Raw genomic sequence first — 6,000 nt, 5'->3', positions numbered from 1 at the left:
TCTACCCCAAAAATACTTACAGCCATTAATTGCAGTGAAGGTGATTCTACAAAGTATTGAATCAGGGGGCCTGAATACAAGTAAATGTCCAAGTGTTCAGATTCTTCTTCAAAAAAAATAGGAAAACCATCTGTAATTTTCTTCTGGCTTCACTATTATCTTATTGTTTGCTGTGTGTGTTATAATATGTCCAATGAAAACCACAGAGCTTTGTGCTTCTGACAAAATCTGAAAAGGTTCAGAGGGTATGAATACTTTTGCTAGGCACTTTATTAATATGGGGTGCTGATTTAGGTCATTATAGGGAAAGAAAACTTTAACTGAAAACAGAAAACTGATAAACATGTATCGTTTGGCTTACTTTTTGTTTTGCTAGATGCTCACATACTTAATTCCCTGTGTGAGATGTTCGGGCTTTTGGACTCCGTGAAACAAGCTCTGGCCCTTAGGTGCACCCAGAACCAAGAGAGGAGAATCCATCATGGTGAGGATGGTGAGAACGCTGCCAGAGCCAATACACGGTGCACACACTGATGCCCCCCGCTGGATTGTACTAACTCTTATCTTGTTTTTATATAGTGCTGGATGAGATCCCAGAGGAACACAGGGAGCCGAGCTGCCATCAAAGCAGATCTTATAAACCTCATCCTTTAAACACCTCCGACCTCATCGTCAGAGCCAGCAGAAAAGACGCGCGCGCAGCCCGCTGCTGCACGAAAGGACAAACACGGTGATCCATCCCCCTTCTTTCGCTGGTTTATCTGCTGCATCTCACGTCGAGGTCTTCAGTCATTTCTCTGCCCCCGCTGGCCGGAGTCACCTTGTTGGAGCCGGCAGGACAGACGGAGTGGGCCAAAGTGGCGACGAGAAAAAAGATACCTCAGAAGAGAACAAAGAGATGAAACGGAGGACGGTGCTTCTTGGTGGAGATGATCCGATTAGATGCGACGAGGCGAAGGAGACAAAAAAGCTCACATGGCAGTGAGAACTTTAAGTAGATCCTGTGGCTCCGGCTGCAAGAGTCTAAATAAAGGCCTGCAATGAAGGACACTGGACTCACTAATGTGTGGCGAAACAAACTTCCCTGTTTTGGAGGTATATAAGAACAGTGTCTTAGCAGTAGTTAGTAAACATTGTGGCTGACTGGTGTATAAATAGGTTTACGGCGTGATAACTGCAGAAAACGGAGGTAACGACACGTACTCTAAATTAAAATGTTTATAATAAACTCTGGTTTTATGTACTTTATGTACAGAAAAACCATAGCTAAACGCATTGTTGGCTCTCTCGGCTGTAATGTACATTGTTAGCAATCAAATCTTTATTTTTTTCCACTTTATTTTGATAAAACACACAACTTGATGCACTATTTTGATTTTTTTAACAATAATTTTACTTATTCCCAATTCACAACAGATGACCAAAGGAACTTTATAGGACAATAATCTCGGGTCCAATTAGTCTTCGATTATCTATAAAATACAAAAAGGGGCGCGGCACAAGCGCCCATGTTTGGAGGCCTCAGTCCTCGACGTGGCCATCCCAGGTTCAAGTCTACCCTCTCCCTTTCAACGCCATTTCTGGTCAAATAAAGGCCACTAGAGCCACAAAGAATTTTTTTTAATTAAAAAACATAAAGGATCTAATCATAGAGTCAGCTCAAGATCTTGTTACGGTACGGTAAAATTCAGTTGATCATTTGAGACCGATCGGTAAAAAGGAAAGAAGGAGGGAGGAAAACCAATTCCATTAGGTTGTTTCTTTAAAGAGTTCACGGCTTTGGAGTTAACCCTCATCCTTAGCAAGCAACCTGGCTTAACAGTGCAGCAGAACCCGGCCAGGATGCGTGGGGAACGACTGGGGACCGGGAAGAGACAAACACAGAGGCACCCAACCAGCTGTACCTTCGAGGAAAGAAATACAAAGAGGGTACAGAAAGTTGATGGTAGCAATGGTTTGGACTCAGCTAAACAGCGTATCTTCTATGGAACTAATAACAGAGACCCAACTTAAAGTCAGACACAACAGGAGAATCTTTAATGTCGTAGTCCTGGTTAGGGAGCGTCCCAAAACAGAACCACAAGGTCAGGGGTACCTTGTTGAAAAGAAGATAGAGAACAGGAAATTAGCATTTTAAAATTTAGGTGGAGGGTATGTGTCTGGGTAAAGATTATTAGGTCCTTTTTCAACTACAAACAGTTAACTGAGACACAAAGTGTACTAAAATAAGCACTTTGACGTTGTAACACTTATATGGTAAACCAAATTTAAGTAGCCGAGACAGAACACTGTGTGAATGTTCTCAAATTTAAGGGCAAATGGTTTTATATTATGGGGTTTAAACTCTTTTAAGGGAACATCTTATCTAACATAAGATTGTTTGTTTTTTTCACTAATGTGTACTTTTTTATATGTGTAATTTAAAAACATTTTGGGAGTAGCCTTTCTTGCTGGAAATGTTTGCACTTGTTTGGAGTATATATATATATATATATATATATATATATATATATATATATATATATATATATATATATATATATATATATATATAAAACCATGTATTATTATTTCAGTATTTATTTCATTGCACCTGTCATGCAGAGCGAAACCTGGTTGATGTTTTTTATTTAACTGGTTTACCTACACAGGAAGACTTATAACATATTTTTATGAATGAAAAAAATCATAAAAGAATGGATGTATGCCATTACTTAATTTATATTCTACTAATTACATGTGATTTAAATGCATAAAATAGGTATTTTTATTGGCACGCTATCTAATTAATTGTATTTTATATGAAATTGTTTTATTGCTTTTATTTTGTATTTAGTTATACTAGCTGATTTATATATTATATATTGGTAATAAAGATAAAAACTGTCATTCATGAAGTGTAGAAGGACCTTTTCAGATAACGATGTAGCGTTTACATTTTTCTTTAAGAGCTAACTTCACACCCCTCAGGCTATTGATTGTTTTATTGTCAGGCTGTTGATGAAAATTGCAAGATGCTGGCGGGTAAACAATAAATTATACATACAGGTCAATTTTATTTGTAGTCCATTGTTCATTTTAATTTTAAATGCTTTTACATCACGTGCATTTCTTCTTTGGATACCACTGTTCCTTTCCCAACAGAGAAGCTAATGTGTAATTGAACATCTAAATAAATAAATAGATAAATAAATGACCCTTCAAGGGGCAAAACTCCTGTTTTCTTCAAGCCATATTTGACTTCCACTAACCCTACAATCCCAGATGTCACTTACTTTCTTTAAGACAGCTTTTTTCATATAAATAGGCACCCCGTCTTCCTGTCATGCTTTCCTGTTTTGTGCACAGCACAGCTCTGCATGCCAAGGCTGCGAGATAGACAGTGATGGTGTTGCCTTTGACAACTTCTCTCAGAACCGTGATGATATGTTATTACACATTGGCGCGCAGCACAGCCTGTCCAGATGTAGGTGTTTGTCCAGGGTTATGAGTGGCAGTCGATAAAACGTCTGATAAAATGACTATCATCACCGCGCGGCTCTCAGCATCTCCGCTGACACCTGTCCTGCTATTTGAATTCACCAGTGTTTTGCAACATCACATTACCGCACATTTAAAATGCGCTGCATTAAAACACATCCCCGTCCAAATACTTCTTTTGTTTAAATAAATGCGATTTAAACACGTGTCTGTGGTATATCTCGGAGGGGTAATTACAGGTTTTTGTCTTGACGTATGTTGTTCTTTTTTCCGTTAATTAAATTGCTCTGAGTGCAATGGATCGTTTATTCATCATTCGGGACCAACAGAACTGGAGGCCACGTCGTTAACTCACATAGGAAGCTTTAGGAGCCATTATTTAATCTTCAGCTGTAATGTCCACATATAACAACTAAATTGAGAGACGTATAGCCAATTTAGTTCTGAGTCACAGTTAAATGTGTTATCCCAAAGAGGATCGACTCCAACGTCCGCCTTTATGCAGGATGCTAACGTAGCTTGCTGTGAAAAAGTATTTGTCACCTAATAGCTTTTTTTTTCTTCCTGATTTTATTGTCTTGTTACAATTGAATACTTTAAATCAAACAAAATTTGTTATATCAGACAAAGATAGCCAGATTAAATCTGAAACTCAGTTTGGACTGATGATTTAATAAAACAAGGGGAAAAAAATGTAGTCTCCTATTGCTACATTTGAATTTACCCGCAATTAACAGCATTTTTATTGTCCAGTTTTACTAGCTACACCAGGTCTGACCTACTGCTAAAATGTGCTGCTGCTGCTGCTGCTGTCAGACTTTTAAAACCCAGAAGTCATTGACGTAGAACCTACTGACCGACCCGAGAAAGCTCAGAAAAGCTCCTTTCTAAAAGAAATTCAACATCAGTTGAGAAACAAAGTCACTGACATCTATCAGTATGGAAAACCGTTCCAGAGCACTCGTGGATGAGAAGTGGTCTTCCATTATTAATCCAGGAAAGCAAAGAGAACCAACAAAGGAGATCAGAAAACAACCCCAAACAAAATCCAAAGGACCGCAGGCGTCACTTGGATCAACTAAAAAGTGGAAATTATGCATCTTCCACGTGAGAGATCAGTTCAGTTCAGTTTATTCGAACAACAAAACAATATAAAATTTGTATCTATGAGATCCAAAGTAAAAACATCTGCTTACCAGAATGAGCACATAGGTCCAACTAACATTGGCCAAAAAAGATCTCCGATATCAGAAAAAAAAAAAGATTGACCCCTGAACAAGTGGGAACCCCTCTGGATGGGTTCTTCTTTGTTGAAAGGTTTTGTCTCTTCTCCAGTAGACATCTTCAGTTTGAGGAGTTAAAGGTAAAACTCTGGGTTATAAGCAGTACCCTTGCAGAATGGATCAACCAGTTTAAGTTTGACAATAAAAACTGGTTGTTTGCATGCAAAAGAGGACCATCAGCCTACCAGTCCATCGTTAGTGCTCTGATAGCCACTTATTGTTACAATATGAAAGACTCATTACCAGTTATGTAAATTATGGAAGTCACCACCCCCCACCCCACCTCCTATCGTGGCACCACCAGCTATAGATTTTGGGGTGTATTATATTTTACATCCGACCAAATTAATTTTAACACCTCTTTGTCTTCATAAATCAAATCCCAATTTAGGATCATTTTCTGAGGGAGAAACGTACAATAAAAACATGATCTCAGCTCGTTATGGTTTGAACTTGGATCAAAAGTTACCTGCTGTCTCAGGAGTGTGGATTACACCGGTTCATCTTGTACGCCTGGAGGGTTTCTCGCTCAGAATTCGAAACTGAATTGATCACAAAGGAGAAAGTCGGGGAAAAACAGGCTCATTACTGGTTCCGTGGTTCAGTTTGGATCTTTCTCCGTCTGAGTCTCCGAACTCAGCTGCCTCGGTAGCCAGCAGCTGTCAGAGAGTTGTCACGGGGGCCTGACGATCCAATCAGACATGGACTGCGGCGCTGGTCAGCAAATTCTTTAGACAGGAGGCGACAAGAAAGTAAAAAAAGAAAATCAAGAAGAGATTGTAGAGACTGTTTTCTCCAGGCTGAAACTGTCTCACACTCAAGGTTTATTGATTATTTTTCATGAAATAAAAACTTTTCAGAATTTACCACATTTTTCAACGTCAAAGTTAACTAAACAGAGATCATTTTTAAAAGCTTCCAGAATTTCAGAATAAATAAAATAAGATCCTTCAGACAGCACTTCTTTAGTGCAAATACACTTTAGAGTGGAAAACGTTTAAACGCCTATAGAGGTTAAACCTCGAAATGTCAGGTGTTTTTAACGCGCCTTTGTAAAAGCAGTTCAACGTGGGTAAAACTTCAGATCTCCCATGTGCTGTTTACTACATTTGGATCATTCCTTATACACAACTTGTCCAACAAGATCGCTTGCTTACAAATAATTATTACATCTGTGCCATATGTTTACATTTGGTTTGTGCACATTTCATTAGACCCAAAAGCGATTTCGGCAGCC

The 6,000-nt window shown here is 38.8% G+C and overlaps 1 long non-coding RNA gene across 1 annotated transcript; it reads right to left on the bottom strand.

The window, feature by feature from the left end:
- Window positions 1-1,695: 1,695 nt before the first annotated feature.
- LOC118560730 lies at window positions 1,696-4,826 on the bottom strand. The gene is made up of 3 exons (XR_004929558.1): window positions 4,677-4,826; window positions 2,010-2,095; window positions 1,696-1,904 (listed from the first exon to the last, which is right to left on the bottom strand). It is a non-coding gene; the product is annotated as an uncharacterized LOC118560730 (long non-coding RNA).
- Between the last annotated feature and the right edge of the window lie 1,174 nt (window positions 4,827-6,000).

This window comes from Fundulus heteroclitus, chromosome 3 (genome assembly GCF_011125445.2).
Source record: "Fundulus heteroclitus isolate FHET01 chromosome 3, MU-UCD_Fhet_4.1, whole genome shotgun sequence".
In the NCBI taxonomy this organism is placed as follows: Eukaryota; Metazoa; Chordata; class Actinopteri; order Cyprinodontiformes; family Fundulidae; genus Fundulus; species Fundulus heteroclitus.
The sequence above is the reverse complement of the archived record's forward strand: the minus strand, read 5'-3'. Positions and strand labels throughout refer to the sequence as shown.